Source organism: Oryctolagus cuniculus, chromosome 1, assembly GCF_964237555.1.
Source record: "Oryctolagus cuniculus chromosome 1, mOryCun1.1, whole genome shotgun sequence".
Classification (NCBI taxonomy): Eukaryota; Metazoa; Chordata; class Mammalia; order Lagomorpha; family Leporidae; genus Oryctolagus; species Oryctolagus cuniculus.
The window spans coordinates 86,650,582-86,676,082 of NC_091432.1; the positions used below are offsets into that span (position 1 = coordinate 86,650,582).

General features: G+C 41.8%; 2 long non-coding RNA genes across 5 annotated transcripts in view; one reads left to right on the forward strand and one right to left on the reverse strand.

Moving 5' to 3' along the window:
- LOC103349685 (uncharacterized) overlaps nucleotides 1–22,648 on the reverse strand; it is a 49,494-nt gene extending 26,846 nt beyond the window's left edge. Inside the window, exons 1-2 of one of the 2 annotated variants that reach the window (XR_001793859.3) lie at nucleotides 22,508–22,648; nucleotides 12,159–12,294 (exon numbers count right to left, since the gene is read on the reverse strand). This is a non-coding gene — a long non-coding RNA (uncharacterized lncRNA). The remainder of the gene's footprint in view (nucleotides 1–12,158; nucleotides 12,295–22,507) is intronic. The other variant, XR_517841.4, reaches the window with a different exon arrangement.
- Nucleotides 1–25,501, forward strand: part of LOC103349689 (uncharacterized) — a 108,436-nt gene that overhangs the window by 44,143 nt on the left and 38,792 nt on the right. The gene's annotated exons all lie outside the window — the stretch shown is intronic.

Sequence of the window (25,501 nt, forward strand, 5' to 3'; positions counted from 1 at the left end):
TGTGAGCTGTGGCTCTCTCAAGATTTGCCATGTTGTTTCAGTGTGGTTTGTGTGACTTTCTTCACTAGGCTCTAAGCACATTAAGGGAAGAGAGGTTTAAATAATTTTTATACTCCTACTGCCTAACATAAATAGCTGGCATATTGTAAGTTGCTCAGTGAGTTAGTGGAAAATCTGAAACTTACAGATACATTCATAGTTCACAAACAGGCCCTCAGATTATTTTGAACTCAACCATCTACTCCAGGCAGATTGAGAGTCCAGTGTGCCCTGTGGGGTAGTTTCCCAGACTTACTGTATAATTGTTCTACTTTTTAATTGCTTCGTGCTGTGTAGACCTGGATATAAATGCAAAGAGGAAATTTGATATCAAAAATTAGGACTTAATTAGCTGTTAACTAAAACTAATGTCTTAGAGAACAGACATTACGTATCTTATCTAAGTTACTGAATTTCCCAAAGGGTAAAAAAATCAAGATATGATAGAATTTATTCAGAACCTAATTACAGAAACTCTTTAAAATTGTATCACACCCATTACTGGATTTAATCATGCTCCTAAATTGTTGCCCAGATTATTTTATTTTATTTTTCATGGCAGGCCTGTAATAGAATTATAACATATCTACTTCACCTGATGATTAAAATGCTATTGTGTTCTAGCTGTGGCATTAAACTGAAAGGTCACTTAGAGATTCTTTTCACTCATCTCTCCTACTTCCTTCAGTACCTGTTTATCTTTGGTGCTCAGCTGTCACACTCTAATATCACTGCTAAATATCTAAAGAACTGAGAAACGTGTTGGAGTGAGTTGGGAGCTAGGCTCAGATACATTTTTCTATCACCATCTTCAAGGTAGTGTTCGTTTGGGGGTGGGGAGAATGTCGCTAAGATTACCACCATCAACTGCTTAACGAATACTTGAATTAATGAGAGCACGCTCTGCTGATTTCATTAGTTCTAATAATGTTTACAGTGAATAGTGATTTCATTTTTCTCCCACATGAGTTGATACATAGGATCAGCAGCCCAGTGATTATTGAAAATGCCATTGTGTCATGATTCAAATTTATAGTGAGTTGGACTTCTCATGTTTCCTACATAGCCTCATCAGTATTATATGTGGACTCAAAAATAAAAGAGAAATCTCTGTAGTTCACTCTTAAGAATAATAATTCTGCATATTAGATCAGTATTGTGTAGGTTACCAAGCATTTTATACATATTACTTCATTTAATTCTCAAAACAAATTTCATAATTACTCCTGATTTACAAATGACTAAGACTCAGAGACATTAGAGTGACTTGTCCAAGGTGGCGGAGCAATAAATAGAGCCATACTCTTTGAAAGCAAGACTTTCAAAAACAAAGAACTTTTCAAATTCCCTTTTAAATTTAGTCCAATCAAATATTAGTTTTAGAGTAAGGTATTTTGAATATCTAAATCTACCAACAGCTATTATGCCTGAATAGTTATTTTCTGGTTATCATAAAATATTTACTGAAGTAACTTTCTTCTAGTGCTTCTGTTACAATTTGACTTTTTCTGCAGTTAGTAATGTCATAGAAATGTCCTCCATTGTACCTTTTGGGGAGATTGAAAAGAATTTGGTTGGTTAGCTTCATCCCAACTACTTCAATGATTACAAAATAAAATTCCAACCATATGTCTCTATGCTTCTTTGTAGAGTTAAAGCTGTTTAGAGCTAGAAGATGCAAGAGATTATACAGCTCCAGGTTTGGAAAGTCATAATTTTCACTTCTCCTTGATCTATTATATTTTTATAGCACTGTATTAACAAAGATTATGAAATTGAGTTTAGCAGGAACAAGAGTTATAATTGATTAGCAATGTCAGTCGCGGCTAACTGTTGGGATCACTGTCATGATTTTTCTTTAGCCATTTATCTCCATTCTGTCAGAAAGCACTGCCAATTAAGTCTCTGAACTGCATCTCAAATCTGGTTACTTTTCAGCATTTCTATAGTTAGTTGATACATTTGTTAGGGTACATTACATTCTGGTTCTCCCACAGGAACAAATAACCCCCACATCTCTGTGGTTTAAACAGCCAGTGTTTACTTCTCACTCAGGCTGCATATCCATTGCATATCAACAGGGAACTCTCCACTTCTTTCTCACTCCAGACCTCCCAGGAAAAAGGCTCCATAATCTGGAATGCCACCAGCCACAGTTGCAGGAGGAAGACAGCACAGGAAGGTCTCACCCAGCAATCAGATGCTCTGGTCTGGAAGAGATACACACTATTTCTGCCCCCAACCCATTGATTGGAACTAGTCCCATGCCACAACCTTAATGCAAACGGGACAGAGATGTATAATTTTTCGATGTTCCTAGAAAGTAAGCAAAACAGACATAGGAGAATGTTAGAATTTCAAGTCACTACCATCTCTTACCTGGATTCCTAAAAAGCATCCTAGCTGTTGCCTGGCAGAAGTACATTCTCTGTAGGGCAACTAGAAAGTTTATTGAAAATATACAACAGAATATCTCTCTCTAGTCAGTCAATTGATATAGAAGTCTCCTTTGGGAAAGGAACTTCTACTATGTCCACAGCACCTTCAATGTTGCCATGGATTTCTGTAATAAATGCTGTCTTAAACCTTTTGTGTGTGTGTGTGTGTGTGAGAAATGGGTCAGAGCATCTTCACACAGAACCAGAAGGAGATATGTAAGAGGGAGTTCTTATGCAGAGCAGGCTCCTGCATTGTTCTTTTGTGTAGAGCTCAAGGGAAGTTGCTGTGAGAGAGATGAAGCTGTGCCAGCTATTGTATGGCATCCTCCATAAGGGTGAGGATTGTGTCCATGCCTGCATTACCTAGAGTGTGTTCTCTGTTGCTAGCCATACTGGTTCAACTTGGTGTGAGACTACAAAGGAAGCAGGGAGTGGCTTGTTTTCCCTCCATACAAAGTAAGTGTCTGAGAAAGACTAGGACAGACTGCTTTCTCATTTCTTATCTGATCTTCTGCCTCTGGTATCTCTGAACCATCTGAATCTTCTGATTTTCCAATCCTCCAAAATATTTGCCAATATCTTGCTTAAGTCAAAATCTTTCCTCTGTCATTGTTACATCTTACATTATTCTTACTACAATGAGAATCCGTGGGCACAGCTACCTATACCGAGAGAAATGTAAACAGCATAGAGAGGGAACGAGCTATGTCCTAAAATCTGGTCTCTGCTTGATGGTTTCTGTTCTTCAGTGCTATTATTATCCATTCTCTGACCCCAGACTCTGGACTCTGTCTGCTGTGACCTACAGTGCTTCCTCCACCCTTCCTGCACTGGCTGATTTGTTTAGACTTGACTTCTGTCTTATCTAGATTTATGTCTTCTGTCCAACCTTTTTAGTCTTGAATAGTTCTGCAGAGTCACCACTCAGATTTTTCTCTAGTGTACTTTCAATTCACAGTGCCCATCATATTTTTCCTTGGCCTCAACATGCTTTTAATAGAACCAATATATTTCACACAAGCCAGTATTAACTTGACAAATGTTTCTTGGGAGAAAGTTATGTTTTCTTATATCACCATATCCTATAAAGAAATGCTCTGAGAAACCAAATTCATATAATTTGGGGAAAATATTATGGAGGTCCTGAGATATTTCTCCAAAGGACTTAAACGAATTTAATGAAATGTGAATTCACATAAATATATGTGATTGTCTAGATATTATCTAGTACTATTCTCTTAATATACAATATTGAGGAAATCAAAGCCAAGGGAGAATGAGTAAACTAATGTCCAAGATCACAAAGTTAGCTTACACTGTGCTGAATTCAGACCTGCAAGCACAGGGCTCTGCCCTCCCAGTCTGCAACATGATCATTGGGTTTCACATTTTCATCAGCAGTTGAGATGTTGACTTTCCAGTGTTTATTATTATAGTGAATGTAGAGGTTTGAGAATCTTAATTTTGGTAAATACATCTTTAGAGTGTAGAGTTGTTCAAAATAAAAAAAAGCATACCCATTTGTGGGTTGTAGTTATAAATTTTGCTTTTAATATATAAGAGGGAACACATAACAATTTTCTTTTTTTATACCAAAGAGTTATATGAAAGCTCCTTTTTGAATTTTCTTCCTTTATACAAAGTCTAATGTTCCCAAGCAAAAATCAAATATAGATAGGATCTGAAAATCTAGAGCATTGCTTTGACAGGATCAAAAATATCAGTGATAGAATACAGTGATTCATAATTAACTTGTATCTCTTCCTGTTAATTTCATTGAAAGAACTGAAGAATCAATAAACCACAATTTCCAATTCCAGTGGCATTTTGTTATTTTATCATCCTGTGCCCCATTTTGGCCTGAAATCCACCCACCTACTACTTACCTCTTGCTTGCTCAAAACCTCTTGCTTGCTCAAACCAGGAGAAAATTTTAAAAAGGTGTTTAGAAGTTCAAAATCTCCTTTGTGACAATATAATACATCTCAAAAGAGACAGATGGGCTATGGAAGCAAAGTAGTAGAAGTATCTCAAGTAGGAATTGGATGTATAAGTTACCCATTTCAGTAAGATTTAAATATGTCATAGATTTTAGTTCTACATATTATTCATCCCAAATTCCAATTTAATCTGTTGTATGAGAATGCAGATACTGTCTTAAAAAGATGATCACTCCTCACAAATTCATGTTTTCACCGCATTGTTGACCAGGGGAATCAGGCACAGCTAATGAGAGATAAGGGTCAAAACATGTTCCTAACATCATTCTCAGTACTAGTGAAAGCTGTGGGTACAAGATAGCAATTTAAAAGTCTGAGGCACGAGTAAAGAATCAAAAATGCTGGGGTCTGATGAAGAGATGTGATGTGGCATGAGGAATATCACTTAACATTTTGATATCTTCATCAATCAACAGAATAGGTCAGCAGATAGCTGCTTCCCCATTGTGCTGAGAATTTACTTAAAGGTCTGATGGCAGTGAAAAGTATTGAAAGATTCTGGAATGTGTGAACTGTTAAGTCAAGGCTTTCTCATCAGACTGTGAAGGGAGAGCCAGCTGGGCTTGATTTTAGGGATTAGGAGGTTGTGACCAGTCACATATTCTGGTTAACTGAGGGCCAGCCATGAAACCAAGTTCAGTTTTCTTTTTGTTATTAAAAATGTTCCTGTGGGATCCGTCATTGTGCCACATTGGGTTATGCTGCTACTTGAATTGCCACATCCCATATCAGAACCCATGGGCAGCATAGAATATGGCTCAAGTCCTTGAGTCCCTGCCACCTGCTTGGGAGATCCAGATGGAGCACTTGGTTCCTGGCTTCAGCCTACTGAATCCTATATATAGAAGATTCACTCATTTTCATTTTCTCTCTCTCTCTCTGCTTTTCAAATAATAAAAACAAATAAATAAACATTTTTTAAAGTGCTCCTGAATGTATGAATGAACTCTTTCACTAATGTACAATAATATGAGGTAGAAATTCTTGAGTTGGTGGGTAGATCAGTGTTCAGATCCCACCTTGACCAACTGCTTTTTTATTAAGTATATGATTTAGTCTATATGAGTTTGGGTATATCGGGGTGATAATTGTCTTGCAAACTGAATTGTGAAGTTAAGATTAAACTTCCAGAGGGATAAAATGTCTCAAAACTACTGCATGGCACATACTAGATAAATAATCCCAAATGTTTGAGGTTGGATTCTTGAGATGCAGAGCCTGAGAAAGGGTGAGTTTTATGCCACAGTTTTCTGAGAGAGTACTATCAGGTCAAACTTGTCAGGTACTGAGTGGGAAAAGCCTAGAATGAGACAGAACCAGACAAAGATGTGCATTCACCCATGACCCCTTGGGGAACTCTGGATGGTGAGTGACATTGCAAGTCCTGCCCACTCCAGGGGCAAGAAGTCTCCGTTTGAGCTAACGTTCTCTTCTAGAGATGATGTACAACCTCCCAGGCCATTCCAAGGGGGACATTTCCCATCTACTGGGGGAAATTCTCCTAAGTAGGTGGCAACTTCCAGCTCTTAGCAACAAATGTTTATAGCAACTGGGGCAAGAGGCACTGGCCTGGTAGAGGACCTGGGCAGAGCTTGGAAAGTGTACTTCATACTAAGCATAACTGGATGCTCATTGAGGGCAGAGGTTATACCTTATGTGTTTTTATATTTCCTGTTCACTCATCATTCAACCATTGATTCCTCTATTTATTGTTTGTACTTTCCACACCAAGCACTCTTCTAGACACATGCTATGCATCAGTGAATAAAAGGAAATGAGAAGCCATTCTCTCACATTCCAGTAGAAGAAAGATAAGCAAACGGATGTAATAAATAATTATACAATGTGTTTTTGATGATAAGTATTTTGGTGAGTGGATAATAAGACTGTCTCTGTTACCAAAAATGTGCAGTATCTCAATACTTGCTCCTAAAAACAGGTCTTCTGTGGAATATTGCAGATGGACAAGGAGATTTCAAAACATTCATGGAAAATGTGTATTGCCTTTTAACTACATTTTACACTTGTTTGAGGTTTTCTTGTATATAGTATAGAACTATCTAGGCATTGAATTATTATTATTATTTTTTTTTGGTAGTGGGAGAAACCTTAGAGATTAAGGTCAAGATTTGATTTCATTGGCAGTGATCTCTGGGTATACTTCATTTGTATTTTGGCTACTATTTGACATGACCTAATTTTTCTATTTTTCCCTCCAAAATTGGATTGACATTTTTCAGTTAATTGTGCTTTCTGGTAATTTGAATTTATCCAGTAATTTTATAAAATTATAAATTTATAAATATTTATAAATTTATAAAATTTATTTGAGTGTCTATTAAATGCTAAATATTAATAAAGTCTGGAAACAAACAAAAGTCTGGCTCAGAGAACTTTTAACATACAAGCAGTCACCAACTTAGGATGGTTCAATTTGCAATTTGTCAACTTTACAATGGTGTGAAAGGGATGTGCATTCAGTAGAAATTATTTTTTACACTTTGATCTTTTCTTGGGCTAGCAATGTGCTCTGCAATGGTCTGTCATGGTGCTGGGCAGTGGCAGTGAGCTGCAGCTCTCAGCCAGCCACCGGATCACAAGGGTAAATAAATGACCCTGTATCTATTAATAACCGTGTTGCTAAGCAAGGATGTTTGGTAGGTTAGGTGTATTAGGTTCATTTTTGACTTGTGGTGTTTTCAACCCACGATGGGTTTATATTGGAATGTGACCTTATGATAAGTTGAGAAGCATCTGTATTACAAGAGATAAGGTAGCTCTACTGAGAGCTCTACAGAAGGAAGAAAACACCAGAGCTGGGATACCTACATGAAAAGCCTGATGGAGGAAAGGAGATTGGTTGTAGCCTGGAGGGTTCAAAGAAGCCCCTGGGGGGAGTTTCTCCCTGGATCTCAAAGGCTGGCTGGCAGGTGGACACTTGAACATGTAGGCGATGGGCTTTTAGAGCAGAGAGAACTTATAACCAAGAAATAGAAGCAGCAAAGGCCTAAATAAGTAGTTTTGGTTGAGTCTGAATCCTAAAGTGAAATGGTAGATTAAAAAGGTCAATTTATGACTCCATCGAGAAGAGTTGAAGGTGTTCTAGTCAAGGACCTTTTGGTAGAAAGAAACATAAACCTACAAAAATTAGCAACTGTAAAAGAATTTAGTAAAAACAAGACAGGAAAATGATGCAGAACTCAAAAAGGAAAGTACAATTAGACCTCACTGAAACCCAAGTGAAGTAGAAAGATTTCAAGGGCTCTCTTTCCATTTTCCAGGGACTGTAAGCTCTCTTGTCTGTACTCCTTTTTATTTGTTTCTCCCTTCACTTTTCCTCCCAAGTGTCCTATATTCAGTTGCTCTTCTCATGGCCCGGCCAGTATAGCCATTCTTGAGTCTCAGTTATAAGCAAAGGCCATCATCTGCAGGTCTTGTGGTGCAAATTTTGCAGAAGAGGCTCTCACTGGTTCCCTCGGGACTTGGTGTCCACCTGAGTCAAGTCCCCTGGGGCTGTGAGGGAGGCTTCCCCAACTTTCTGCCTTCTCAGCATACTCTGTGCTGGGTGTCCTTGGAAGGGGATCCTGTCTGGCCAGCCCATTTGTGGACTTGTAATGTGGATAACTTGGCTGAGTAGCTCTGCTCTTCAGCAAGGGGTGGGAGCCTCAGAAACGTTTTGACTAGGAAGTTCTAGTTCCTTTATACCCACCCCCCATTTTTTTTTTTTTTTTTTTTTTTGCTACAGTTGTTTGTTTCCCATTTTCATGAACTGCTGGTGACACTGTTGCCTTCGGAAATTATATTAGCTGTGCAAATTTCAGTATCTGGAAACGATGAGTAGTCAGCACTGGGATCTCCCAGAGGCTCAATTACATTGTGTGGCAATGTATGCAACGGCCCCTCACCAGACTCACTGCATTCTGTTCCAAATATGTGTCCAAGAGTTTCTATCCTTTGGAGACTGTGGATACCCTGAAAGCAGGGAATCTTATCTTTGTACCCAACGTAGTACCCAGCATATAACAACCTCAGTAAGTTTTTGTTTCAGCTTCCCTGAAGTATTTATCTCTAACTCACTTTTCCCCTATGTTGAATAGATACATCTGTATGTACATTAGAAATGAAGTACTGGCACTCACACTCTGAAAAACTGGAAAATAATCAAACAACTATTCTCTTCTTGGGCTTTTCCTAAGAAAATCAGAAGACCAAATGGACCAGGCTCTGAGAAGGTTTTAGACTATAATCAGAAGCTTTGGGTTACAATTATAAATCCCCACTGATCTGGAGTGAATTACTTATTTAACAATATTACATTCTGTTTTCTTTTGTTAAAAAAAGTTTATTTTCACCAACCTGAAAGGCAGAGAGAGAGAGAGAGAGAGAGAGAGAGAGAGAAAGAAAGAGAGAATTATCTTCAATCTACTGGTTCACTTCTCAAATCCCAATTGCCCTTAGCATCCATTATGCTTTGCTATGCCAGGCCAAAGCTAGGAGCCTGGGACTCCATCTTGGTCTCTCACAGGGGTGGCAGGGACTCAAGCACTTGAGCCATCATCTAGTATTTCCAAGGATGCATTAGCAGGAAGGTAAATTGGAAGTGAGGTAGCCAGGACTCAAACTGGCACTCCCATAGGGGATTCAGGTTTAACCCACCATGCAACAACACCTGTACCTACCTTCTGTTTTGGTGTCTGTAAATGGTGAATAATAATATTATTTTCAGCCATGCAATTTTGTGTGGGATATGTACGTAAAGCTCCAAGCACAGCATCTAATACATTAAAAATTTTAATAATTGTAGCTATTATTATTTATCAGCCTTAGGACTTGGTACAGTGAAATCACACTGACATGATTACACAGATAATGCTGAGAAAAAGATGGGAGCATTTTACTTATAGGCATTAGGAAATCATATCAAGCATAATTTTGTAACATAGTCATGAGTCAAGCAAGTTACGCCTCAATTTCTATAAAATGGGAATAGTATTAACAACTGGGCCTGTAGAATTTAGGGAGAATATTCTCTCTCTCTCATGTATACACACACACACACAACTTTCCACTGCCACCGACTCTGTCAAATATCTTGCCTTTGCTTTAGTTGATTCATATTCCATATGCACGAATATGATTCCACAATAACTTTACATGGAAGGGCAGAAAGGAGTGGAGAGAGAGAGCTGCAAGCAAGTTGTTTGTGTGTGCATGTAAAGGAGAAACATTTACCACTAGCTAGTTCAAGATTCAAACTAATTGTTCCGGAGACCCTGGGTAAAGGCACAGGAAAATCAAAGCAGTGAAATCCCATTCCATCCCAAGCCAAGTGTTTACTGCCCTAGCAAAACAAAGCTGCTGAAAGAGCATCAGCAGAACAAAAGCAGACTTGGAAAGTAACTTTGTGAGATATTGGAGGGAATTGCAAAGAACCTGTCCTTTCTAATCCCAGAGTTGCTGAAACAACAGAAAAGCTGGTGGAAATTAACCATTTGTGTCACAGGCAGAATACCATATGCTGTTGCCTTCCCTGGAGAAAGAGAGGGCACTTGCTTCCCACTCCCCAGAGGGGCTGCTGCTCTCAGCCTATGCTCACTTGGGCTCTCTAATGAAATGCAATTCAACAAGCCAGGGCCCAGCATGCTTTACCTTTGGACCATGGATGCCAGTGTTTCTCTGGAGAGAGAGCCAGTTGTGCTTGTCTTGGTGACTGTGATGCAACCACTGAAGGGAAAAAAGGCTTATACCCACTATGATTTTGCAATGGCTCCAACAAAGGGCTTAAAGGATTTCAGATGCATTTGGAAATTAAACTCTGCTGGCCCTCCTGAGCCAGCAGCTCTTCTGAATACCAGGGGGACTGACAATGACAAAACCCAGACCCAACTGCTGATGCAGGCTTGGTGGTATTTGGGTTGTCTAGTCATGACAAGGCATAAACAAATCTCTTTGCCACTGTTTGCATGTGGAAAAATGGCATCTCATCCAGCTACTTTCTACCCAGCTCCATTGGCAGCTTGCCCCAGTAGCCCCCACTCTCTCTTTGGGAAACTGACCTTGAACGCAGAACATAGAATTCTTAAAGGCTATGAATGCTTTCATACCCTCTCTGGTTACAGAGATATTTCTGGGCAAAAGTGGGCCGACAGTAAGGGATTCACAACATTTGGACAAGGAAGTCACCTCCTGAAGATCTCAGAGGTGGTATCTAGTATAGAAAGAAATGAAAAATGAGAGCTTGCTGCAAAAATAGGAATGAAGCAAAAAGCAAAAACATGATTCTTAACATAGCAATTTTTTCTGGTATGAACTCTGTAGATTACCAAAAGGAATCACATCTCTGTAACCTGGACAAGAGAAAATAAATGGGTGGAGGGCTGAAATGAAGCAGAGTTGAAATTTTCTACCATTTGTAGACTTTCTACCATTTGGAGACTTATGCGTGGAGAATGCTGGCCTCTGTGTTCATTTGTCTTACTCCAACTTCTAGTGTATGAGTTATAAAGAAATGTGTTGTTTGCAGGATCAAAATGCTTTAGATTTTACAATAATGTATCTAATTACACAGAGGAGGTACATTTAGTTCCTGACTTACTCTGATTCTACTTAGGAGTTTTGACTTTGCAATGGTGTGAAATTGATGCATATTTGATAGAAATGCATTCACATTTTTAATTTTTATATTTTCCTGGATTGGTGATATGGAATACCAAACTCTGCTGACAATGGGCAGTGGCTGCAGCCACAACTCCAACAGTCATATGCTCACATGGTTACCATGTAGAAGAATAACACTGGTAGCCATATAGAGATGAGAAGAGAGGTATATGGATGTGTGCATGTGTGTGCATATGTGTGTGTGTTGGAGAGGGACATAGTCACAACAGCCCCAGCCCCTGGCAGTTCCATCACTCATAATGGAAGCTCCATTCCTCTTTTCCTTGACCCCAGTATCATGTGAGTTATCAGCTTCTGTGACTATCTGCCTTAGCCTGGGTTCCACAAAAACAAAGCCCAAGACAAGTCCTGTGAATAGTGGTTGATTTGAGAGTGGCCTCAGGGAGCAGGAGGGATTGTGGGATGAACAGGGAAGGTGCAAGAGCTGAATTAAGGTTATGTTATGAGTGGGCCACTGCCACAAATCCTTGATCCTGAAGGCTCTTTTGGAGCCTCATGAAATGCATCAGACCATGCAGGGGATTCCTATGCACTATCATTCAAGTGTGGCACTATGGGCACTAGCACCTTGATACTTGTGCATTGCACACATGAGACTACAGAGTAGTTCTTCTGGGGGAGTTCCATACAGCAACATCAGAGAAGACTGCTCAAGAAGCAGGAGTACTTGACTTCTTGCTCAGGAATATACTCTCAGTCTACATCTGTCCAGAGCCACTTGAAGTCTGTGCAGAAATGGGGACCTCTGCAGTGATGGGAGTGAAGAATGGGGCAGAGAGGATTTGAAGTAGTGCCCAATGGGTAACTTTCAGCCATGGTCACTACATCTGTTACTTGAGTAATTACAGAAGCCGCCAACTGAGCTCCCTGTCTCTGAGTCTCCCTTCAAATGCACTATTCAAATACTGCCAGGAGCATCTTGCTGAAACTCAGACCTGATTATTTCACTCCTTTCCTTAAAGCCTTCTCCTCCTCAGCCCTTTCTTCTGTGCACATCTCTTACCTTTGTACACTCCTTGACCCCCTCTGATGTTCTGGGATGACTCAAGAGGCAGTTTTCAAAAATCTCTCTGGCCTCATTTCTCATCTCCTCCAAATGAGTGTCTTTCACACCAGCTCCAACTTGGTACCGCAGGATCCTGAGGAATAATTCAAAAGATCAGTGCACCATGAAATATGCAGCCTCAATAAGTAATATTAAACATATGCCATAGGTTCACAAAAGTTAACTCCCACTTGTCCTTGTATATGCAGAGACAATGGAATTTCTTGGTTTTGTTTAGATGTAATCTAGATTCTTTTATGAGCACTCCCCATCTCTGATCTGCTGGTAGCAGACATATATTCTAGCTCACGTTGTAGGTGCTCTTCCTTTTTTGGTCATGTTGGGAGACAGCGGAGGGTCTGGAAGATCTGCTAAAGAAAAGAGAAGGTAGTTGGCCAGCCACTGGCATGTTCTGAAGCTCGGGTGTTATTCTTTCCGTGAACCTACAAGGTGTCCTCTGATCAGCAGACCTGCTCCTGAGCATTCTATGTCAAACAGCTGCAGGACCAAGTTTTAGCAAACTCTGAGGCAGGGGACCGCATTATATCTACCTGAGGATGTTATTAAGCAACCCCAGACAGCAAACTCTAATGACTGGAGAGTTGATTGCTGGCTAACTTGTTCCCATGCACCATATAAAGGTGCCACCCAGTCTAGTCTCTCATGGCAGCGCCCTCATTCTCTGCCGAGATCTCCTTTATCTTCTCCTCTACTTGAAGTTTTAAATCCTTCACACCTGGCTGCCCGCCCCACCCTCTCCTGAGAAGATCTCTTCGTGTGGAGTGAAGTGGAGAATGGTGAATTGCACATGATGTTACCTAACAGTCAACACACCTCTTCCTTGTGAAATATTTACTTTTTTTCTTCTGGAGATAATATGGCCTATCCTCACCTGTGCAACACATTCCTCAGTTAAAATAGCACCAAGTCTGTTAACTACAAAGTAATAACTCTGTCATTATAGTGCTAAGGGAAGAATGCAAATTCTGCAAGAGTAGTTTCTTTATCCAGAGCCCCTGGACAGCCCCGGACACATAGCAGGATAAGATCTTTCTCTGGCTTCTTTTTGTTACAAGAGACCCTCACTTTGGTGTAAAGTATTTCAGTCTTCACTTTCCTTAATTCCTTGGGTGGTGAGGATTTAGAAGAGATGGGAATGGTGTCTCAATTCTGTTAATGGATTATAATTTTTAAGAGTATCCTTATGAAAAATATTAGAAAAGATATATTCCAATGCTTTTTTAAAAAAAAAAAAAAAAAAAAAAAGCAGGGGCACAGAAGGAGCTGTTATCCCAGAGGCAGTTTTCCAGTTTTATGTCCTACAGGCAGGTGCCATTCACATGCTGTGCTTTTAGTTGCTTTCAGTAGCCATACCACCTTAAAGGATACACTCACAATTCTATTTCTTATCATCAGGTGGAGAGCACTGTTGACTCTTTGTTATGCAAGGCCAATAATTCCAAATTATATCAGTGTCCCTCCTACTACTCTCTTTGTCTCCTATTTTTCTTTCTTATTTAGTAATTTCTTTAGCTTTTAAAATCTTCATTGCAGGAACTTATCTTGACTTCATTTCTTGGGTTTTTAATTTGGTCATCTGCTGTGTTTCTTTTATTATTGAGCTGTTTTATTGAATGTTCTTTCTTGGAATTTTTAATTTACAAGAACTATTTCTTGTTTTTGGCTGGTTGTGCCTTTTTAATATAACATCCGTTGTGTAACAGACACAAATCCTCAATTTTGGGGGATTCTAATTAAAAAATTCAAGGCGCTTATCCTCTGGATTATCTGTTTCCTCTGTGATCAACTGATTCATATTTTGGTCATTTTCTTCATGTGCAGGTGGTTTTCTTCCAATATCTCTTGATAATTCCCACTTTATATGTGTGCTTGAGGGGTCAGTCGTTGGATATGCCTTTACTGCACCTGTAAGTATCCTTGGTTTAAGGGCCGCCCATGGGCTCTTTGGAAGTAGGTTGTTCTCCAGAAGGCAGCTTGGGGATCACTACACTTGCAAAGCAAGATGGCCTCACTTTGGTGATAGAGAACTTAGGAAGACAGTATTACACCGACTGACACAGTTACCTTTCCTTCGCAAGTTCTCAACTTGACCCCTGCCCGTGCCCAAACCAAAACACCATTGCAAGTCTGTGGGGTTCAAGAACTAGCAAAAGCTCGTCTTCTTTTTTGATAGTCTTACAAGGAGGATTTTCTAAGAAGATTGTATATTATTCTCAGACAACCGTCCTCCATCTTAGTTTCTTTTCTTTCTTTTTAAAAGCAGAGATCTTCCCATTTGCTAGTTCTCTCCCTGGTTGGCCAAAACAGTGGGGCTAATCCAGGTCAGAACCAGGTGCTCCAACTGGGTCTCTCACATGGGTGGCAGGGGCCCGAGTACTTGGGCCATTTTCTGCTGCCTTCCCAAGCTGGATCATAAGTGGAGCAGCTGAGACTCAAATCATCACTTTGCTCACTGCACCACACTGTTGGCCCTCTCTTAGTTTCAGTGGAACACTTCAGTGGAAGACAGATGTGAGCATTAAATCTTGACATCATGAAGAGAGGGAGGAAGGGATCATTATGTTAGAACTGTATCTACAAACCACATTGAATATGTTAAAAACTAATTCAAAATCAAGATACAAAATTTTAAAAACAGGCTTGACATCATGTATTTTTGACCATGTATATGGATATTTCAGTGATCAACATTTGTTCAAGAACTTTGGTAAATATGTAGTAGATATGGCTGCGATGTGCTTTCTCATATAGCCCCTATATGGGATGCCAGCTTTGCAGGTGGTGGCTTAACCTGCTCTGCAACAACACCAACCCTCCAGTGTTTTTTTTTTTTTTTTTTAAGTTGCTCAGGTAAAGGTTCTCATTTATATGTTTATAGGCCTTTCAAGGGCTACCTAAGAATGTAAACTCCATTCCAAAATATCAAAAAGGAGAAATGAGAAAATACAAATAACATTCACTAGGCACATGAGAAATCTCCAATGTCTAAAAGTTCCCTTAGGGCAGGACTTGTGTTCAGTATTGCCTTTATATCATCCATTCATTTATTCATTCACCCATTTACTCTGTTGATAAAACTTACTGAGTGCCTACAGTATGCCAGGGCTTGGGAAAATGCTCAGCATGATAGAAAGGTCCCTGTATTTATGCAGTTTACACTCTCTTAGGCATTTCATCATGTCATTCTATGACTCATATGGAAGTCAACCCAAAGGCATGTCAATGGACAATTTGACAGTGATATTGGTTGTGTATTTCTATTGTATTCACCCCAGTGGTTGGCTTTGTAAACAGTTTCATAGTAAGGTATATCTTGTTTGTAAGGAATTTAGAACTTGAAATGATTAGAGACTTGTACAAATGGCATAAAGAGTCAGCAAACTAGATGATGGCACCAGGACATTAGTGGTTTAGAGAAAGTCTTCAGGGTCAGTTTCTTTGGAGGTGCTCTCGATGAGGCTATTGGAGGTCTGTGGATGATCCTCTGACACAATTTTCCTGTTCTCCCTTTACCCCTGGTGCCCAGCTAGAAGAAGGACTTTAAATCTGTTTGCTGTAGTTGAAAACCTATGCAAGTGTATGTGGATTCAGATCCACAGCCAAGTTTCACAGGAAGAGATCACTTGAGACCTGAAGCATAAGGAAGAAAGAGCTTGCAATGGGGCGGAACAGGATTCCAAGCAGACCTGCAGGTGGCCAGGGGCATAGATTTCAAGGACTTGATTCTGCCAGTGTGGCAGGCATACAGAGAAGGCAGTGGATGTGTGTGAGGAGGGCAATGGGGGTGAAGAGGGTTGGGAGGGGTGCCATGAGATTAGGCTGGAAAACTAGAAGCTGCATGATAGATTTTAGAATTTTGTTACCCCTGATGATGTTATGTAAGAGAAGAGCTGCCTGAAGGTGCTCTGCCTGCATAATGTCCACTCATGGTGTGACTCTGTGATGTACTATAAACACATTTTACTTTGAGGTTTGCTAATACTGTATGCACATGTACACGTACCCACCAAAGACACACACAGTTCTATAAAAGAGTATTTCATATAACGGCTTGTGTGTTGATTATAGACAATTTAGAATGGGTGGTTACTTTTATTTCAGCCAATCAGTGTTGACAAGTGGGTAAATCAACCAGGTCTCACAACAAAATGAACCTGTTGAAGGAGATGGCAGATGGTTAAGAATGAAGACAAAGCTCAGGAAAAGATTGTTATGGAAAATAAGAACTAGCACTCCATATAAAAAGCACCCTTGTTGTGTGACTCAGCTCCAGTGTATAGTGAGTTCTATTCTTGTAGCCATCACAGGAGGACTCTAGAAAGGATCTCATACTCCTCTACTGCAAAAGGGAGACGAGCTATCCAATTTCTTCTTGCAAAACAACAGGGCTTGCCTGAGAGAGTTTATTAGCAGGCTGGTTACAGCTGCATACTTAAATATGCAGACAGCTTTCAATTACTGGAATGGAGTGCAATGAGGATATAAAAAAGTCTAACAACAGATAATCCAGAAGTCATTGAATCTTGGCTTTCGAATGAATTGTGTTGTTTTCTTGTAGCAGATTTGTGCTCCTAATTACGCCTTGCTTAAGCTAATATTAAAACGAGTTTGCATTCACAAAGAGAGCACATACCAGCTGGGCAAGGAAAGGAGAAGGCCCCAAAGCTTGTTGAATGATGAGGTTGGTAGGAGTAGCTGTAAGAAAGTAGCCTAGCACTAAGTATGCATTAACAATAATTAAGACTTGCCCTCCCAATCCGCCATATGTATGCTGCAGGCACATACATAAGCACACTCATGTGAAAATGTATTATTGCTAAATCAAGGAAGCAAATAAAAACAGGCACAATTTTTATACGGCATACAAAATAATTCTTTGTTTAGGATCATCCTGTATTTTAAAAACCAAATTAACCTTTGTGGTGAAATGAGGTGGGGGAAGGCAAGGACCAAATTCAAAAACTGCCTGACCCCCATGGAATTTAAAATTTAATTATCACTTAACCTATGAAAGCACTGCCAGTATTATAACAGTAAGGGCCTTCAGAACTGTAATTAAATCTCTACTTGTGGGTTATGTGGGTAAATCTTGTAAGAGGGGCAAATCAATTATGTGAACATTTAAGTGAGCTATAAAATCCAGGGCTTCTTCTGGAGACAAGAGTTCCTAAGTGGCACTGGAGAATTCTAGGATTATGAAAACAGTATAGTTTTACAATCTTACGTTAGAAATAACTAAGATTGATTACTATGCATGGGAAGGGAGGACCCAGAGAATTTATACCAGAGTCATAGATTACTGGAGCTCAAAGAAGATGACAAAAGGAATAGCTAAGATTTACTGAGTATTTGCAACAAGCTATAGTGTTTTACTTGAGATAACTCCCTGAGCATGTAGTCCAACACTCCCTCTTGGGGGTGTGGAAACAGGTCTGCAGGGGTTCAAAGACACAGCCAAGCTGCAAGACTGCGAATGGGCAGAGGCAGAAGTAGAACCCAACGCTTCTGACTCTAAATCTACAGAACTTTCCTTCTGCACCAGTTACCCTTTCTGTCAGCTGGAAGATCCTATTATTTGATCACACCTAGAAGCTGCTACTTTTTTTTCTCTTTTTAAATCAAAGAAATGTGCTGCTTACAGTGAAAAATGCAGGGACTTTTGACTCCCATTTGATCACTTCCTACTTGTAAGAGTTCTGGCTTCTGAGGACTGCTGTGTCTCTCCATAGCATGACTTGTCAGCAACTTCATGGACTAAAGTCTGGCCTCCTTGCTTGGTCTGCAAGTGAGGTTGGCCCTGGTGGCTATAGGCTGTGCTAACCATCACTTTGTGCTAGTGCCCACCTCTTGCCCTCTGCTCTAGCATTGTATGGGAGAACCATACCTCCTCCTACAATAGTGTTGGCAAATGCTCACCTGCCCCTCTCTTAAGGGACTCCTCAGGCCTCAGCATCCACCTCACTTCCTTGGGGAAGCCATTTTGGATTCTGAGACAGGGCCACCTCTCTCTGTTACATGTTCTCACTTGCCTTTTGTGGCACTTATCCCTGCCATAATTAATTGGTGTTATGGGTAGTTGTTTAATTGACACCACTCTACAAGAATAGAAGTTCTGCAAGGATGAGCATGAAATCTTTAATGTGCACTTCAGTATTGTAATGAGGTCCATAGGAGGCACTTGATAAATATTATGTATTTAAGTGAATGAACCCTCTGGAGCCTCAGTTTTTCCTTCTGTAAAGTGGAAATAACATTGAGGATTGTGAGTGTTAACTTGCTAATTTATTTAAGTCATCCAGCTTTACGTGAGTAGCACAGAACGCCATAAATATGAATTCCATTTTAGGCAGCCCCTCCCCCTTCCTCTAGGACAGTGTCCCTGTGGCACCATATTTGTGGAAAAAACCTAAAAAAAGATGGAATTCTGTTCTGGATGGTTTTGGTGCAAAGTAACACCCAGGCACTCTGAGTCCTGGAGCAATGGCTGCCCACTGATGGCATAGGTGGCAACTCTCCATGAACCACTGCTTTGATGAAGCAGGGCACCTCACTCCCCAGCTGGCCAGGATAACAGAGCAGTTACTGTGGGCATCATTCTCTTGGGGTCAGAACCTTAAGCTAATCCCCCTGCTGAATTATGGAACAGATAAAACGACAGCAGCTGCTCTTAGCTGGTGCGCTGCCGGAGCTTGAGCCAGTGTGGATTTCAGGTGTCCCTCCTCCACCCCCAACTCCAAACCCACACAGAGCGACAAGGAGGCTCAGATGTGTGGGTTTTGGGGCCCATGTGGGAGCCCGTGGCCATGCTTCCCTGTGGAAGGAAACCGCCAGCTCCCCCCCTTCCCCTGCAGCTGGAATCCAGACTCCCTGCAGACAATGGATTCTGTTTCCTTCTCAGCAGGCTCTCCTGTGGATTTTAACTCTCCTTGGAGCCCTTGACCCTCTGCAACTTTGAAAACTCTGCGGGGAGTGTGGGAGAGGAAACCCATTCAGAGCAGAGCGCAAGCCCTATTTTTTTCCTAGCCTAAGAGGGGAGGTGGAGCATCTGCAGGGATGTGGGCAGCAGAGAAGATAGTAACAAACCCTTTAGGAACAAGCCGTGGATGTGTCCCCTTTCAGTTTATATGAAAGGGAAAGGAAAATTTTAATGCAATTTAAGGTAATAGAGCTGGTGTTTAAGACCATGAGTATGGAATTAGACTTGGAGCCAAGACTTGCTCCTTGCTCTCTGTGTGGCTTGGCTAATTATCTCGTCTTTCTAAAACGGTTTTCTTCTCTGTTAAGGGGTGCAGTTTTAGTCCCTATCTTACAGATCAGGGATCGCCAACTTTTTCTGAAAAGAAACAGAGAGTAAATATTTTAGGCTTTGTGGCACATACAATCTTTATTGCATATTCCTTTTCATTTTTTTTTAACAAACCTTAAAGTGTACAAACTATTCTTTGTTTGAGGGCCGTACAAAACCAGGCTACAGTCAAATCTGGTAGCCCCTGTTTAGGATTAGAAGATTAACTGAGATAACATATAGAAAATTCTTTACATTGGACCTACGGCATAGTATATTTTCAGTCAACAGTAGATAGGATGATTGTGCAGAAGGCTAATAAAAGACAACAAAGAAAACTTCAGACTTATTCATGCCGGAAGGTCTGCCACACACATGAATAGCAGAGCAAACATTTACATAGGAAAATGTGACTCCTACAAATTAGAACCATCCATAAGATTGTCCTTATTTGATTTGAAGCATTTGAAAGTAACGTATGGTCAAGAGGATTGGGGCAAACGGACATCTCTGAGGGCCAGCTGTGTGCCAGGACTTTTGCATGCCCTTCTTATGTGCTATTTCACAACATTCCTGTTGGGTGGGTTTCACTGTCCTTACTCTCGAAGAGGAGCAGAGGCTCGGAGAAGACCACTGTCCCTGGAAGCCAGGTCTGTCTGCTCAGGGCCTCCACGTTGTACCTGCTGCATGCTATAACCTGTGACTTGTGACTCCAACGCCCATTCTCTTTCTAATGCACTTGCATTTGCATCAATTTTGCCTTTGACTCTGGAATAGAAGGCTACCTACTGAATGGAATTTAATGAGTAGTTCAAAGGCCATTCCTAGTTGTGTGTCTCTTGTGTGCCAACCCCTGGGCTACACACTAGAATCAGAAGCCAAAAAGCATATGAAGAGCTCAGTGTCTAGCACGACACATACCACCTCCATAACTAGTGATAACACATTATGAAAGTATTCTGTTAGTATTGCTTGGCAGAAGATTCCCTGAGTCAATCTTTTTTTAGGAAGCCATGTCAACAGTGCCTGGATTTGTATTAAAAAATCCAACTCTGATCCTATCACAATTTGCTCACTCCAGTATAAAATCTTCATCAGTCCCTATTGCCCATGGACTAAAGTTCAAACGTCTTGGATCACATTCTAGCCTTTATACCAAAGTTTGCTAGTGGGTGTGCTATACACGCTTGTAACCAGTCTTGTCCATTTTTTCTTCTGTTCACCCCAGGTATGACCATTAGTCTACATGTAGCTCGATCTGAAGCAGTTGGGTATCACTGTCTTTTACAACCTGTCCCAGTGTCCCTCAGTTATACCAGAGTCCCTCGCGTCTGTCTGCTGTTCCTTTTACCTTCGCTGCATGTTTCAACTTCTGCATCTTACTCGTATGTGCGAATCTTACCCTACTGCTTGGACCACTTCTGCATAGTATGCAAATTCCTTCAAAGAATAGCCCAGAAGTTATCCCTTTCATGAAGAATTCCCTGAGTTCATTGCCTTTGAATTTTAAATGCATTTTGTCTTTTCTTATGGTGCCTGCCACTTGTTCCCTGTCTTCTAGTGAAAGACTGCGGATTGAGGCAGGCACACAGTGGGGTTCCAGTGGCCAGCCTACCTGCTCTCCCTGCTCCATTTGTGGAATCTTAAGAAAATTAAATCAGTAGTTCTCAAGTGTGGCTGCACATTAGATTTGCCTGAAGAGGTTTTCTGTGTTGTTTCTCAATTTGGTTTTGTTCTTTAACGTAATGATGACCAAGCCATAACCCAGATCAGTTGAAGTGGAATCTCTAGAGGGTGGGCGCCAGTTGAAAGGTCCCCAGGTGACTCCCATACACAGCCAAGGTTGAGAGTCACTGCTTTAAACAATCTGAGCCTTGTTTCCAGGGCTGTGGTGAAAATTAAAAGCAATGTTTACAAAAGCTTGGCTCAGTGCCTGGCGCATTGTGAGTGTGCAATAACTGTAAATTATTGTCTCACATTCTCCCTGGCTTTGCACTTCATTGCCAACAATGTCTTGCACACAGTAGGTAGGTACTGGTTGAATCAAACACTGCTACCTGGGTGGGTGGGGTGGGGGCAATGTGGTGAGGGCTAAGGGAAAACCCCAGCAGACAGCTGCAGGGAACTGGCCTCGGTGGGAAACTGAAGGCTGTGCCTGGGGATAGCAGAGGGACAAGTGGTCTATCTGGGTGCAGATAGTGTGGTGGGGGGAGGTAGGGTTGCCCATTGTCTTCACAGGATTTAAAAACAATAATAAAGCCACAAAGTTGGCCTTTTAATTACCACTATGCACTGGAAATTGTTAACAATTCCAATGATAGAATGCTGCTTTCAGGAGCATACTTCTCTTGTACCCCCCGCCCCCACACACACCTTGGTACACCACTGGCCTAGAGCCCAGCAAGAAAGGGCTGAAGAGCTCTTAGAGTCAGCACTATTAATGAGCTAAATGTCTTGAGAAAGAAACAAGGGAACTGTAAATTATATTTATAAATTAAGTCATATAAAGCTGAACTAAGTAATTAAACTGTGCACCCGTAATTAAATTCTTGTATAATATTTGGGCCCTGAGATTTCTTCCTGCTGTAATAAACTAGCTTTGACCTCAAAATGGTTGGCTGTCTATTTGGGGGGCTGACGACTCATGCAGAGGTCCTGGGACAAGGTTGTGCCAAGGTCATTTTCTAAATAAAAGGATGATTGAGTGCTAGCCAGGGATGTGGTCAAAGGGCTGGGCAAGTGGGGAGTGGGGAGAGAGTCCCAGACCCCCGTAAGCGTGCAAATAGCTGCGTAGCACCCAAGGGTGGTGAAGGAAGGCCAAGAAGTGGCGCTGTGAAGCTGAGCAGAAAGAGAGGGCCTCAGACAACTCTCCTACTTTTATTCCTACGCTGCCCTTCTGCTCACAGAAGTCAACACGCATGTTTTGAATGCATCCCGCCTTTGACGTCTCTTGCCTCCCTCTTGCTATTATCTACATGTCCCGCCCATCTCTTTTCCTCACCTGGCCATTTAGTCCCTCCAGATTTCAGTCCTCATTTAGGCAGGTGGCGAGGCTGCCTCCAGCTCCCACAGCTGCACTGCAGCGCAATCCTCTGCTGAGTCTCTCTCCCTGTAAGATCCCGGAGAGAACAAAGCCCCTATTCTTAGCTCCTAAAAGTTGCCTGGCAACTTTTTTGTGCCTAAGACATGTCTACTAAGTGAATAAATAAGTGAGGGGTGGCCCTGTGAAGAAGGCAAAGAGGTATTGTCCTTCTTTTTCGGATAGAAGAGCTAGATGGTGAGATCTGGAGGCCAGAGGCTGTGTCTTACTCAGTTGAATGGTGCTCCGCAGATGGGAACTGCTTCATGAATACTTGGCTAGGTGAATAGGAAACAATCAAAAGGAGATAGCCTTTGAGAAATTTCCCTCATCCCAGCTCTCCACCCCCAAATAAACAGTGAGAATATTTCTAGGACAAGTGGCAGTGTGAGCTAATGCTTACAGAATACTGTTTTTTTGTTGTTGTTGTTGTTGTTGAAGATTTATTTATCTATTTTCAAAGTCAGAGTTACAGAGACAGAGATGGAGAGATCAATCTTCCAGCTCCTGGTTCACTCCCCCAGATAGCTGCAACAACCAGTGCTGGGCAGGCCGATGCCAGGAGCTTCTTTTGGGTCTCCTATGTGGGTGCCAAGGGCCCAGAGCATTGGGCCATCTTCCGCTGCTTTCCCTAGCTGTTAGCAGGGAGCGGGGTTGGAAGTGGAGCAGCTGGAACTTGAACCGGCAGCCAAATGGAATGCTGGTGTCACAGGTGGAGGCTTTAGCTGCTGTGCCACAATGCCGGCCCTACAACACTGTTTTTATTAGCAAAAATATGGGGAGGGCAAGAAATGCACCCCAGATCTAAGGTGGAAGTGAGATTTGTGGGAATGGGGAGAGGTGGAGGGAGGAGGCAGGTGAGAGGGGTGTGGAAGCCTGGGAGGTCCAGGTGTGGGAGTTCAGAAGCCGGTGAAGACTGGGATGAAAAGAGATCTAGAGCAGCCCAAAGGGGCAGTGTGGGCTGACTGATAAGCTTACAAATGATAAGGAGATGCTTCAAGGCTGACAGAAAGATGGGGAGAAAACTGGGAGGTGTTGATGGAAATCCTGGGGTGAGGCCCAGTCGGCGGCATTGCTTACAAGCTGACCAGGTGGCTCACAGACACACTGAGGTCTCCTACAGTCAGTGGTTGAGGAACTGGCACTCCAGACACACAGGGAACCGACAGGAGAAAGGCTTGCCTTTGCCATTTGTTAACAAGACCTTAGGGAAGCTGCTTCACATCTTCAAATCTCACTTTCCTTCCATGTAAAATGGGAATCGAACTGTACCCACTTCTTAATGGGATTGTGAGTTAATATGGATAAGCAATGCCTTGCATACAGGTATATGCTCTATACTTATCAGTTATAATAGCTATCAGTAATGCTCAAGTTGACATTTTTCTGGCTGTTCCTATATTTTTCTGTTTGTTCCCTCTCACCCCAAGGCAGAAGGACACAAAAAAAGGCCTCTGAGGACCCCGTAGGTGGCGATGCAGGAAGTTAGAGGGGAGAGAATTAGTTCCTCGACATTTTTCCCCATGAGGGATTTCCTATGTTCATTCTATTTGTTCTCCAGCAAAGAGCAGAGCAGCCAGCTGTGACACGCCTCCTTTGAGCCTCAGTTTACCATCAGTGACTTTGAAAGGATTGGTTCTCTGATCTCTAATAGCCCTCCAGACTGTAACATCCCATGATGCCACTAAGTCTGAATCAGTCAAGGGCTGAGTGGCAGGCAGCGTGGCAAGAGCGGGGCGCTGGAGAATGAGGTGAGGGCCAGTTCAGCTGATCGGGGACTCCTGGTTTTGTGTGAGGTCAGAGAGCTGCCAGGGTGTGGCCTTCTATCTATCTCAGAGTCCCCAGGATGCCTGTTTATCCTGTATGAGGAGAAGGGCAGAGGGACGACTGTCCCAGAGGGCGTCTGCTCTGGTCACTCAGCGGCCGTGACAGAGACATGGGGGGACCCGGTAAGGGAAGGAGGTACTTCAGGAGGACATCCAGGGGGCCAACTGTCACAGGACTGCCAGGGGGAAATGAGTTAGGTGCTAGACCAGATGTCCTGTGGTGTCAAACCACCTCGCTATCAACCCTTACAGGCCTCATGAAATTGCAAGAGAACCCCTGCACTCTCTTGTTGAGCCTTCATATTCATTTAGGGCATCTGTAATTTGAGAAACTATTCCTTTCAATCCAGAAAGGCTCTGCTATGCCTCTCTCCCCCTCTCCGCGCCCCCACCCCCACCCGCAGATTTTTTTTTTTCTGTAAATACTGCAGCTCAGCTCTGAATCACAGATCAAAGCATTTCTTCTTCATTCATCTTTTGAGGCCAAATTGCAATTTATAATGTCTGCGGTTTTCGCTAATCTGTTTCCATGTCATCTCACTTTAAATCAACAGAAAGCAGCTCACAATAACATACTGAAGCTGCCCCACAGAAGCAGAGGGTGTAATCTGAGCCTGGCATTATTGAGTCTCAGGACCCACAGGTAGAACTATCTGGGGCCTTTATTTTACCAGGCATTAATCTTGGTAAACAACTTGTTTTGATGAAAGCTGAAAGCCAGATAAAACAATGAAAATTCACGGTTATCAGGAAACAAAAACGCGATCTCTTTTTCCTCCCACTCCTTCCTGCACTTCCAGTGACACTGAAGAGGGCTGTTTCCCTCTGAGGACGTGCCCACAGACTGTTCCAGAACCTTTAAGAACTGGACATTTAAGCGAGTCAGAATCTAGGGCCTATGAGGGGTCCTGGAGAGACACAGATTCTTTTGGTTTGTTTTCCTTCTGTGAAGAAAACATTGCTGAAGGCAGTTTCCTGCCTTCTGATTTTGCCCTCACTGTTCCTCTCCTGGGGACAGGACTGATATTGAGTTTATCCTCAGGTTTTTGGGTGCAACATGGTTGCTTAGCAGTTCTAGGGTCTAAAAAAG